Consider the following 13,900-nt stretch of genomic DNA (forward strand, 5'->3'; position numbering starts at 1 on the left):
CCAGATAGATTAATATGATGGAAAGGGAAAATTAGGAATGTAGAAGAATATGTGCATAAACTGTATCACAAATGCACTGTTAGTGAAATTGTGAACTGTTCTGGAGAGCAATTTCGACTTGTGCATACTCTTTGACCCAATAATACCACTATTATATCTGCTTCCAAAGAGATTAAGAAAAATAGGAAAAAGTACAAACATATTTATAGCAGTTCTTTTTATGGTGGCAAAGAATTAGAAATTAAAGGTTTGATCATCACTTTGGAAATGGCTATTATGATTATGAGTATACTATTGTGCTCTGAAAAATAAAATTAGCATAGCTGGGAGAACATTGTACAAAATAACAGCAATATTTTATGATTATCAACTGTGACTGACTTAGCTATACCTGGCAATACAAAGATCAAGGACCTAGGACAAAGCAAGATAGAACTGATAAAATCTGAATAAAATTTGAAGCATATTTTAAACTTTATTTTTCTTGTGTTATTTTTGCCTGTTTTCATTCACAAGATGACTAAAATGGAAATTGTTTTACATGATTGCCCAAGTCTAAGTTATAGTCAATTGTTTGGTTTTTCAAAGAGGGGATAGAAGTATGAGAGAGGGAGAGAATTTAAAACTCAGAATTTTTAAAAAAAATAATGGTAAATTTGTTTTACACTCAATGGAAAAAAATAAAATATTTGAAATTTGAAAAAATGAAGGATTTGAACATGAATGACCATCCATTATATTTGTAAATCACATTTTCCAAGGCAAAATAATGTTGCATCTTATATAAGCAAATTTTATTTTACTTTGCTAGTAAAAGTCTTATTAAATGGCAGTAAATCTTAGATGAAGAACTGCCACATATGTATACATATATGTCTGGATAATTTCATAACTTTCAAATAATTTTAACATAGATTTTCTCATTTTATTTTTCCAATAACCATGTAAGGAAGGGAGAACTGATATTCCTTTAATTCAGTTCAATCAATCAAAGAGAGGATAAACACTCTGAAGTAGGGAAGAAGTTGTATGACTACAGAGAAACAGTCAATTGAATGAAATATCCAGTTATGTAGAAAAGATTGTGACATCTTTGACAGAAACAAAATTTAGAAGAGGGGAGGGTTTGACAGAAATATAAGATAATGGAATTGCCTTTCTTATAGTCACAGAATGAGTCATGGAACAAGACTGAGACTTCAAGGCTCCAGCCTCCAAGTCCCATGTGTTTCTCAACATACCACATATCCTGGTGGTCAATAATGCATATAGGTGTTAAATGTTAATGGAGAGCATACATCTAGTTATAAGATATATTCTAAATTAAGATAGTTAGAATATTAATGAATATAGTATTTTAATGGTAAAAGAAGAAACGCTTTGTGATTAAACATTAAGAGGAATATTTCAATAAAATTAGAAGAAAAAATTAATTAATAAAATTGCAATTATTATAACTTTTCAGGTTTATCTCAAAATGCTGGTTGTAGATATTTTATTATAAATATATGGAGAATTCTTTGATTTATATTTTGTAAAAGACAAATGAAATAAAAATAGCATATATTTTCATTTAAAAAATTATTCATATACAACCTTTATTTAATTTATCCTTTATATTTGTTGACAATCCTAAGCACCATGCGCTAAGTATGAATACATATTTATATAATTTCACAATTATATATTTTGTTTTCTAGATTTATAATAAATTTTTCTCACATATATAGAAATGAATTTTAATATCTTTTATCAATACAATGAGAATGTCCTGTATTTAGGGCAGAATTAAGCTACTGCCACAAAATTGTTCGTTTAATGTATTTATGACATAACAATTCTTCCTATAAAATAGCTATGCATTTGTCTGTATAATAGTTATTTTATTAATATGTGTTATTAACACAGAAAACTTGTATCATAAAGAATATTAATGGTTTTGACTCCTTCACAAATAAGACATATTATTCCATATTTATTCCTATTAACTACAAAACAAATGATGTTTTACTTAAATAGTATTCTTGATACATTCATTCAAAGCCTTGGGTATATATGAAAGTCATAGAAGAAATAATAATGTTATTTTACAAAGTGAAAATCTAAAAAAATTTTATTAAGTAACAACTAATAGTCAAATAGTTGAATGTTAATTAGTAATAATTAACTATTTATTATATTCTAGGCACCTCTTAGTAGCACACATATGCTAGCTATTATTATTTAGCCAAAGTCACCCAAAAGGCCAGTCATAGGGCACATAATTCTAAACTGTTAATATTTCAAACTTTTTAATTTGTTTTTGTTTTTGTCTTGGATCTTTGTGATGTAGGAAACTCCCAGTGTGGAATATACTGCCAGAAATGCAGATCTACATGTATTTTGCAGCAATGTATAATCTCTCTTAGAAAGTTTTCTGGAAGTACTAGACAATTAAATGGATTGCTGAGATATTACAATAACAGTTAATATAAGGATGGGGACTTGAACCCAGTTTGTTCTGACTCAAAGGTTAACTATCTATTGCTATGTGACATGTGCTCTGCTATTGATTGTAAATGACCTGCTATTTTAGTTGGAAGATAGTGATGATAAAAGAAAGGTCTTGTCTCTAGATTCCAACATGAGTTAGCCCTAAACTATGGAACACATTAAATCTAACAAAGTTTAGATATATTTTAAAGGTGTCTTCTTAATCACAATAAAGGTCAATCCAAATCTATTATCCTTCGGACAAAATTTCCCTAATAAGGAAAAAAAAATGAAAAATGAATGTTCAATTGAAAATAAGAAAGCAAAGCAATTTTAGTTTATGATGAGTTCTTTGTCTTATTTTCTGTCTTATATGATACTGGAAAAGGGATTATGCTAGATGAAACTGTAAAGTAAACAAATTTGTTTCTTGGTGTTGGTAAAAAGTTTCTATCTCTGAACCTTCCTCTCTCTTAATGTTCCATTATGGAATACTTTCTCCATTTGCCTCATACTTTCAGTAACTTCCTTCTCTTTTCTCTTACCCTCCATCAAAATTTTCTCCCAGAAAAGGATATGAAACTAATTAGTAATTAAATGAAAACCTTGAAATTTTACTGGAATTTGAAGTACCAGCTAATTCAAGTAGGATGTATTTAAATGGAGTATCAATGTTCCTCCTCTAAGCTATATCATACATGTAATCATCTACTACTTGGGCTATTAGTAGGATAAACATTATAATGAACAGTCATAGCTTGCATTAATTTTCATATAGTAGAGAATTCATAGATACATAGAAAAAGCAATGATGATTATAGCTTGCATTCATTTTTATACAGTAGAGAATTCATAGATACATGGAAAAAGCAATGATGATTTCAACAGAAATTTAAATAATCTTATAATCCTTAGCAAAATAAACCTATTCTATCATTTTGATAACTCTTTACTAACCAAAAGGGTGTCCCTCTCTCTCTGCCTCTCTGTCTCTCTGTATCCCTCTTTCTTTTTCTTTCTCTCTCTCTGTTTCTATCTCTATCGCTCTCTGTCTCTGTCTTTGTCTCTGTCTGTCTGTCTCTCTCACACACACATGCACAATAGAAATAAAAGAGGTAAGAAAAGACAAAAACAATATGAAAAAGGGATTTTTTCAAACTTTTTCATCTAAACCTAAATACAAAAAAATAGAAAAATAAATACAGAAAAATAAAACAAAACAAAACATTTTCATGTGATCACCAAAACATCAATGAGGATTCAGAATATGTAACAATACATTTCCATTTCAAGGAAGCATACAGAGATTATATTTATGACTGTTCATCTTAAGAACTATTTTGTTCAGCTAAATTCTTTTTTCCCCTGAGGCAATTACAGCTAGGAAGTGTTACGTGTCTAAGGTCAAATTTGAACTCGGGTCCTCCTGACTTCAGGGGTGGTGCTCTATTCACTATGTCGCCTAACTGCCCCCTAGTTAAAATTGTAATGTGTGTGTGTGGAGCGTATGTGTATGGTGTGTGTCTTTGTGTGTGTATATGTGTCTGGGATGTGAATTTATCTGTGAAATGTTTTCTTTCTATAGAACTCTTGGAGGACAAAGACTATTTAACTAATTCAGTAAGAACAATGACAGTGATGGGCATAACTCAAATGAAGCACAAAATTTTCCTTATATTAATACTGTGAACTAGGTACTGTAGGCATTTTTATTCTTATTTTACATTTGAAGAAACTAATGCTCTGATTGGTCCCAGGATTTTCCATGATCTCAAATAAATTTATTAAATCCTTCTGCTACAAAGTAATGTTTTTTCCTTATTGTTTCATTAAAGTTTGAAGGAAACCATGCTTTGTTCTTTGCAAATGATATTGTGATCCTAGTAGTATAGTTCAAAGTAAGTCAATATTAATCTTGTAATTAAATCATTTGGACAAACTACTTAGATACCACTTTTCTACTAACCCAATTCTCTATCTCAATCCACAAATTCTGATTTATTGTTAGATTTTGGATGATCTGAAACACATCATATGTTTCTTATATTTACTGTGTTAACCTAAAGGGTAAAGAAAAAATAAAGATAATTTTGTAAATAATGGACATAGAGATTAGATATAATTTTCTTGCAAAAAAGAAGAAATAAATGTAATGTATTTTATGACCTTTTTGGTAGTGTATATGAAGAAATTAATGATAATAGAACTTTAACTTACAAAGAATGGTTGATAAAAACGTCATGGGCTTGAAACATTATGAGTCATTATTCCAAGATATTTCTGTGTATCAGCCCACAGTAATAATTTTAGCTTCAATTCATATTTTTATTTGGTTTTGTTTTATATATCCATGGTTAACTCTAAATTTATTCTTTCTTCCTTTCAAGTTATGGTACTGAATAAATTCCTTTTTTCAATATATATTATAAATAGGAGGAGGGAATAGAACTATGATTTCATAACAGAACTATGAAGTGAGAAAAATCCATAGATCTGTTCCTTCTCTGTAATATCTACTTTTAAGAGAGTTTTCCTAGAGCAATGAGAAATAAAATTGTTTACTCAGAGTCCCACAGCTAATATGTGTTGGAGACAGGATTTGAACTTAGAAATTTTCATATCTCTGTCTCAAATGTTTCTCTCTTCAGTGTTTTAAATAAGCTTAATGGCAAGAAACTGGACATTGAATGGATGCATGTCAGTTGGAGAATGGCTGAATAAGTTATGGTATATGAATGTTATAGAATATTATTGTTCTATAAGAAACAATCAGGCCTGGAGAGATTTACATGAACTGATGTTAAGTGAAATGAGCAGAACCAGGAGAACATTGTACATATCAACATCAATATTATAGGATGATCAATTCTAAAGAAAGTGACTCTTTCCAACAATGAGATGAATCATGCCAGTCCCAATGATCTTATTATGAAGAGAGCCATCGACACCAAGAGAGAGGAATGTTAAAACTGAATGTGGATCACAACATAACATTCTCACTCTTTTTGTTGTTGTTCACTTGCATTTTGTCTCATTTTCTTTCCTTTTTGATTTGATTTTCTTGTGCAGCAAGAGAATTGTATTGTATATTGAATTTAACATATATTTTAACTTGTATAACATATATTGGATTGTTAGCCATCTAGGGATGGAGGTGGGAATAAGGAGGGGAAAATCTGAAATGCAAGGTTATGTAAGGGTCAATGTTGAAAAATTATCTGTGCATATGTTTTGAAAATAAAAAGCTTTATAAAATTAAAAAAACAAAATAACAAAAAATTAAATAAAGCTTAAAAATTCTCCTTGCATACTCTGTAATTCATATTATCTCATCTTGAATTATGTTTTTTCCCCAATGACATTGTTTGAAAAAAAAGCAGGATAATTTGATTTTTCAGTACATAGTCATGAGAAATTATTTGAATGTGGGGAGGAATTTGTTCTAAATATGGTTTCCCTCTCATATAACTTCTGGTTATAAGTTACACCCAATTTTAAAAATTTTTGTGGGCAATTAAATGAACATTCCAGAAAAATCCCATATCTTACATGCTCTTTTTATGTACCAGTTTGATCTAGCAATGCTCTATATTAGATTTTAATGTGTAATGGTCATTTTTATAATACTATGTTATAGAAATGCTTATTTTATTCCATAAATTAAAAAAGAAATTAAAAAGTAATATAGGGATAAGGATAAATCACTGGGAAATTGAGTTGTGTGACTGACAAAGACTAGCCACCTGGTGAAACTGATCTTTATTAGAAGACTTATGTTTAAATTTCTAGTTTTAGGTGACTTTTAAAATTGTTTAAACTTTTTTTAAGTTCTAACTTCTATCTCTTCCTCTCTTTTCCTCACCTCTCCTCCCAGAGATGGTAAGCAATTAGATACAGGTCATACATGTAAAATAATGTAAAACATATATCAGTCATTTTGTATAAGAAAACCCAAATACAAATAAAACAAAGAAACTGAAAAATAGCATGTCTCAGTCTGTATTGAATCAATATCAGTTCTTTCTCTGGAGATTGTTTCATAGTTTGTTTCATCATTAAATCTTTGAGATTATCTTGGAGAATATCTAAATCATTCACATTTCTTCACTGGGCAATATTGCTTTTACTATGCACAGCATTCTTCTGGTTCTTTTCATTTTATTATGCATCAGTTAATGTAAGTCTTTCCAAGTTTTTTTTCTAAAATCATCCTGCTCATTATTTCTTACAGCACAATAATATTCCATTACAATCATATAGTACATCCTTTTTGTAACCGTTTTTTTCTTTCTTTTTAAAAAATATATATATTTCAATACACATTGCTTTATGAATAATGTTGCGAGAGAAAAATCAGAACAAAATGGAAAAATATGGGAGAGAAAAAGAAAGAAAAAAGAAGTGAGCATAGCATGTATTGATTTACATTCATTCTTTGTAGTTCTTTTTCTAGATACAGATGGTACTTTGTTTAAAAAAAAAAGCATTTTGTTTTTAAAACATATGGATAGATAGTTTTCAACATTCACCCTTGCAAAGTTCCATTTTTATTCCTCACTTCCTTCCTCTCACCCCTTCCCCAGATGGAAAATAATCCAATATATGTAATTCTTCATATATGTTCAATTCTTCTATACATATTTCCAAATTATCATGCTGCATAAGAAAAATCAGATCAAAAAGGAAAAAAATGAGAAAGAAAAAAAGGCAAGCAAACAACAACAAAAAGTGAAAATACTATGTTGTGATTCACACTCAATCCTCACAGTCCTCTCTCTAGGTATTGATAGATCTCTCTATCTCTATATCACAAGAGCAATGAAACTGGCCTGAATCACCAAGTGTTAAAAAGAGCCACTTCCATCAGAATTGATGGTTGTATAATATTTTTGTTGCTGTGTACAGTGTTCTCTTGGTTCTACTTACTTCACTTAGCATCTGTGCTTGTAAGACTCTCCAGGCCTTTCTGAACTTATCCTGTGTTCATTTCTTAGAGTACAATAATATTCCATAACATTAATATCATAGTGTATTCAGCCATTATTCAACTGAGCATACATTCAGTTTTCAGTTCCTTGAAGATACAAAAATGGCTACTACAAACATTTTTACATGTGTGGGTCCTTTTCCCTTTTTATGATCTCTTTGAGATACAGGACCAATAGAGACACTGCTGGATCAAAGAATATCCACAGTTTGATAGATCTTTAAACATAATTCCATATTGCTCTCCAGAATGGTTGGATCACTTAATAACTCCATCCACATGGAGGATAGGTTGAGTCAACACACACACAGTTGGAACAGAAAAGGAGTGGGCAGAGATTTGGTGTACAGCACTGCATTTGCTTAAATGAGTCAGAACACTCTCAGATATCAAGACTGATTTGATGAGCAATTTTCCAGTTTATAAAAGCTCAAAGGATATGAACAGAAAAATTTTAGGTGAAGAAATTAAAACTATTTTTAGTCATTTGAAAAAATGTTCTAAATCATGATTGATCAAAGAACAGCAAATTGTTGACAATTCTGAGGTATCAACACACCTCTCAGACTAGCTAAAATGAGAGGAAAAGATAATGATAAATATTGGAGGGGCTGTGGGAAAACTGGGACATTAACACATTGTTGGAGTAATGAACTTATCCAACCATTCAGTAGAGCAATTTGGAATTATGTCCAAAGGGCTATCAAATGGTGCACATTCTTTAATCCAGCAGTGTCTCTAATATATCCCAAAGAGATCATGAAAAAGGGGAAAGGATCCACATGTGAAAAATGTTTGTAGCAGCCCTTTTTGTGGTGACAAATTGGAATTGGAAACTGAGTGGATGCCCATCACTTGGAGAAAGGCTGAATAAGTCATGATATATGAATATTACGGAATAGTATTGTTCCATAAGAAATGATCAGCAGTTTGATTTCAGAAAGGTATGGAGAGACTTACATGACATGATGCTAAGTGAAGTGAATAGAATCAAGAGTACCTAGCAACCAGATTATGTGATGATAAATTCTAATGTATGTGGCTCTTTTCAACAATGAGGTGATTCAGACCAATTCCAATAGACTTGTGACATAGAGAGAGCCATCTACATCCAGTAAGAGAACTGTCAGGACTGAATGTGGAATACAAAATAGTTTTTTTTTTAATCTTTTTTTGTTAGTTGCTTGCTTTTTTGTTTCCTTTTGTTTATTTTTTCTCCTTTTTCATCTCATTTTTCTTGTGCAGCATCTTAAATGTGGAAATATATATATAAGAATTGAAAATATTTAATATATATTGGATTATTTGCTGTCTAGGAGAAGGGGTAAGGGAGAAGAGAGAGAAAAAAATTGGAACACAATGTTTTGCAAGGTTGAATGTTGAAAACTTTCTTTGCACATCTTTTGAACATGAAAAAGCTATTATTAAAAAAAAGACTGGTTTAATAAAAATAATGGGGAAATTCAAAAGTTACTAAATGAAAAATGAGAACTTCACAGAGTATATCAGCAGTTCATCACTAAAAAGATAGGATTCAATTCTATCAAAAGAAAAATACAATAGAAACAGAGAGATATAATTTTTTGCTAAATAAGAAGGTAGATGAAATACTGTTTCATGCTGATAGTAACAATCCAAAGCATTTTAATGATTTACTGAAGCTTTTTTAGGCCAAAGACCTATGGTGCATTTCAACTACTTGGTCCTGATGGTACCACACTGATTAGTGATAAGGACATGATACTAGAAGGATGAACATTTCAATAGTATTCTCAAGAGACCATCATCAGTCAATGCTGAGACCATTGACCATTTACCTCAGTTGGAAATCATTCACTCCCTAGCTGACATTCCAATTGAAGAAAAGGTGTTGAATGCTATTAGGCCACTTTCACGTGGTAAAGCACCAGATGCTGATTCTTTTCCAGCTAAGATTTACAATGTACAGTGTCCATTGCTCACAAAAAAGGAGACTGAAATTTTCCAGGTTATGTGGCAAGAGGGAGTTATGCCCCAAGACTTCAAGGATGCCTCATTGTCCATCTTTATAAAAGGAAAGGAAATATATTGTCCTATGACAATAACAGGGCATTTCTTTTCTTGCTAGCAAGTCTTCCTTATTTCCTTCCTTCCTAGAAAAAGATCATCTACCTGAGAGCCAGTGGGCCTTCAAAAGAGGGCTGAGTAACAACCAATATGTTTTACTATTCAATAACTCCAGGAAAAATTCCAGAAGCAGAACAGAGAACTGTATACAACATTTGCAGATCTGACCAAGGCCTTTGATACTGTCAGTCATGAGACCTTATGGAAAAATACATCAAAATTTGGTTGCCCAGAGAAGTTTATTAATATACTATGGCAATTTTATAATTGCATGCTTGCCAGGATCTTTGGAATGTAGATCTAGCAGAGATATTGCTGGATCAAGGAGAATATACAGTTTTATAGCCCTTTGGGCATAATTCCAAATTGCTCTCCTAAATAGTTGGATCACTACACAATAGTGCATCAGTGTTCCAGTTTTCCCCTCCAACATTCAGAATTTTCATTTTTTGCACATTAGCCACTTTGATAAGTATGAGATGGTACCTCAGAATTTACATTTTTCTAATCAAAACTGATTTAAAATATTCTTCATATGTATATATGTATACTTCTTCATATGTATATAGATAGCTTTGATTTCTTTATCCTTGGTTCATATTCTTTGACCATTTATCAACTGGGGCATTTGACTTGAATTTTTAAAACTTGATTAAATTTTCTGTATATTTGAAAAATAAGGTCTTTATTAGAGATATTTCTTGCAAAAATATTTTCCCCAGTTTTCTACTGTTTTTATAAATTTGGTTTCATTGCTTTTGTTTTGTGCAAAAGTTTTAATTTTATATAATCAAAACTATTTTACTTTTTGTAATATTCTCTGTATCTTTTCTGGTCCCAAATTTTCCCCTTATCAAGAAATCTCACAGGCAAAATATTCTATGCTCTCTTAATTTGCTTATACTTTTTCTTCTTTTGTATTAATCATGTACTCGTTTTGACCTTATCTTGGCATGTGGTGTACGATTTTGGTCTAAACCTAGTTTCTACCATACTTTTTCCAATTTTCTCAGTACTTTTTGTCAAATACTGAGTTTTTTCTCCCCAAAGTTTACATCTTTGGATTTGTGATATATTAGATTAGTGTGGTCGTTTACTATAATGAAAGGTGTACCTACATCTATCCACAGGTCCACCAGTCTATTAGCCAGTACTAGAGTATTTTGATAATTAACATTTTATAATGCAGTTTGAGATTTGGCTTAATCATCTTTTTTGCATTGTTTTCAATGATTCCCTTGATATCTTTGAACTTTTGTTCTTCCAGATGACCAAGTATTTTATTTATTTTAAATTGAATTTTTCTTCCTGTCTCTTACTGCTGGGTTAGAATATATATAAAAATGATGGTGATTTATGCTGATTTATTTTATATCATGCACATATAAAACATTGTTAATAATTTCAAGTAGTTTTTAGTTGATTCTCTAGAATTGTCTAAATATAACATCTTATCATCTGCAAAAAAGTGATAGTTGTTTTCCCTCATAAATTAGTCTAATTCCTTTGATTTTTTTTTCTGTTATTCAATATCTAACATTTCTTGTACAATATTAAATGATGGAGGTAATGATGGGTATCTTTGCTTCACCACTGATTTTATTGCAAAGACTTCTAGATATCCCTATTATGAATAATGCTTCTGTATAGTTTTAGATAAATATTACTTATCATTTTAAAATAAACTCCATTTATTCCTATGCTAAGTGTTTTTAAAAATAATTAGTACTGCATTTTATCAAAAAAACATTTTCTGTATCTATTGAGATACTCATATGATTTCTATCGGTTTTGTTATTGATATGGTCCATTATGCTAATAGGGTTCCTAATATTGAACTATCCTTGTATTCCTGGCATAAATCCCATCTGATCATAATCTATGGTCATTGTGATATATTGCTGTAATCTCTTTGCTAGTATTTTTTTTTTTATTTGCATCAATATTCACCAGGGAATTAAACTATAATTTTCTCTGTTTTTATTCTTCCCTGTATAGGTATTAGCACTACATTTATTTGTGTCATAAAAGAAATTTGGTAGCACTCTTTCTATTTTCCTAAATACTTGATATAATATTGCGATTAACAGTTCCTTGAATGTTTGATAGAATTTGCTTGTGACTCTGGTCTAGTTTTTTTTTTTTTTCTTAAGTTCATTGATGGCTTGTTGAATTTATTTTTCTAAGATTGTGTTATTTAAGTATTTTATGTTTTCAGTTAATCTGGTTAATCTACATATTCATCCATTTAATTTAATTTAGATTCTTCCTGTAAGCAAATTTTGATAATTTTAATTTTGCCTGCCCTTCCCAGTCCTCCCCCGACCTTGCTCTGTATCTTCCTCTCCATTATAATAGTTTTTTTCATTCTACTTTTATATGGGATAATTTACCCCCTTTAATCTCCCCATTCTTCTGGGGCAGTTTTCTTTCTGAACAGCCCTTTCTTATTTTTTAAGATATCATCCCATCAAAGTCACTTTATCTATCTACATATATTCCTTCTAATTACTATTATAGTAATACAGTTCTTAAGAGTTACAAATATTATTTTGCCTTATAGAAATATAAAATTTAATCTTACTGAATTTGTTTTTGCTTTCTTCTTTCTTTTCTAATCTTTAAATCATTCTTTTGAATCTTGTATTAGGAAATCAAATTTTCTATTCACCTCTGATCTTAATTAGAAATTCTTGAAAGTTCTCTATTTCATAACATATCCATATTTTCATGGAAAGTTTTGCTGAATGGGTGATACTTGATTGTAATCCCAACTCCTTTGCCTTCCGCTATATCATATTTCAAATTTTCTGGTTCCTTTATGCGGAAGATGCCAAATCCTGTGTAATCCTGACTATAGCCCCATGATATTGGAATTGTTTCGTTTTGTCTGCTTGTAATAACTTCTTCTTGATTTATGAGCTCTGGAATTTGGCTATATCGTCCCAGAGAGTTTTAATTTTGGGATCTTTTTCAGTGATTGGTAGAGCCTTTCAATTTATATTTTTCTTTTTGAATTTAATATATGATTTCATAATTTCTTGAAAGATGTTGTCCAGTGTTACATAGTCCCTTTTTTGATCATGACTTTCAGTTTAATAATTTCAATTCAATAGTTCAATAATTCTCATGTTATCTTTTCTGAATTTATTTTCTTGGTCATTTGCTTTTCCAATGAGAAATCTCACAATTTCTTTGATTTTATATACTTTTAATTTTTTAAAATTTTCTTTTGCTATATTTTGATACTTCAAAGAATCATTAGTTTCCATTTGCACAATTCTGATTATTTTCCTATGTACTTTGGTATAATCTATTCCATTTGGCCAATTCTATTTTTAAAGTAATTATTGTCCTTAGTAAATTTTGTATAATTTCCCCATGGTATTGACTTTTTTCCCATGATTCTTCCCTATTTGTCTTCTGCTTTTCTAATTTGCTTTTTAAAATTTCTAAAGTTCTTTTAGGAATTATTTTTGGATCTGAGACCAAATTACATTTTTCTTTAAGGTTTCACATGTAGCCATTATTACACTAATCTCCTTTTCTAAGTTTATGCCTTGATTCTCCCTACCCTAGTAGAAACTTTCTGTAACCAAACTTTTTTTTCTCATTTTTTTCCTGCCTTTTCTGTGGCTTGGTGCTTTTTCTGCAAGAGCTGAATTCTGGTCTTGCACAGTCCCAATTTTTTTTTGTGCTGGGACTCTGAATCTTACTTCTGGGTTTCACTGGATTTCAAGGCTTAGATGTTTGCTTTCTTTAAAAGGTAGACTTCATTCTGGTTTGTACTTGGGGGTGGAGCCTTCCTTTTGGTCTTTCTGTGGAAGACCGCGTATTTTAAAATCAGCCGGAGTCAGGAATTCAGGTTAGGGGAAAATCGTCAATCTTTATTCTCAGTGAAGAAAGATTAGAGGTGGAAGGGAATCTGCGATAGCAATGTGTGCAGCTGAGTCAAGAAGCTAGCTAGACCAACAGCCACATGACCAGCAGCTACATGACCAGCAGCTAGGAGTATGGAACCCAGGCCAATCTCTCCCAGCTTCTCTTCCTGTCTCTCTCTGCCTTCACCCCCCAAAATCGTCATTTCCTAGACAACACATCAGTACTTGCACAGAGAGTGGGCAGGGGCCATTCTTTATCCAATCATGTATATTAATAGGGTATAGTCCAATTACTATTTAGCCTCACTTACTTGGGACCTCAGTGCATCAACTCAAACCTCAGCCCATTACATTTCTGGGTATGGAGTTCAGATGCTGGCCTGCTCCAAAGGTGGGGTCTTGCTGTATTGCTATGTATAATATAACCTCCCTGCTAGTAAGCTATGGAGGTATA

This window comes from Sarcophilus harrisii, chromosome 2 (assembly GCF_902635505.1).
Source record: "Sarcophilus harrisii chromosome 2, mSarHar1.11, whole genome shotgun sequence".
Lineage (NCBI taxonomy): Eukaryota > Metazoa > Chordata > Mammalia > Dasyuromorphia > Dasyuridae > Sarcophilus > Sarcophilus harrisii.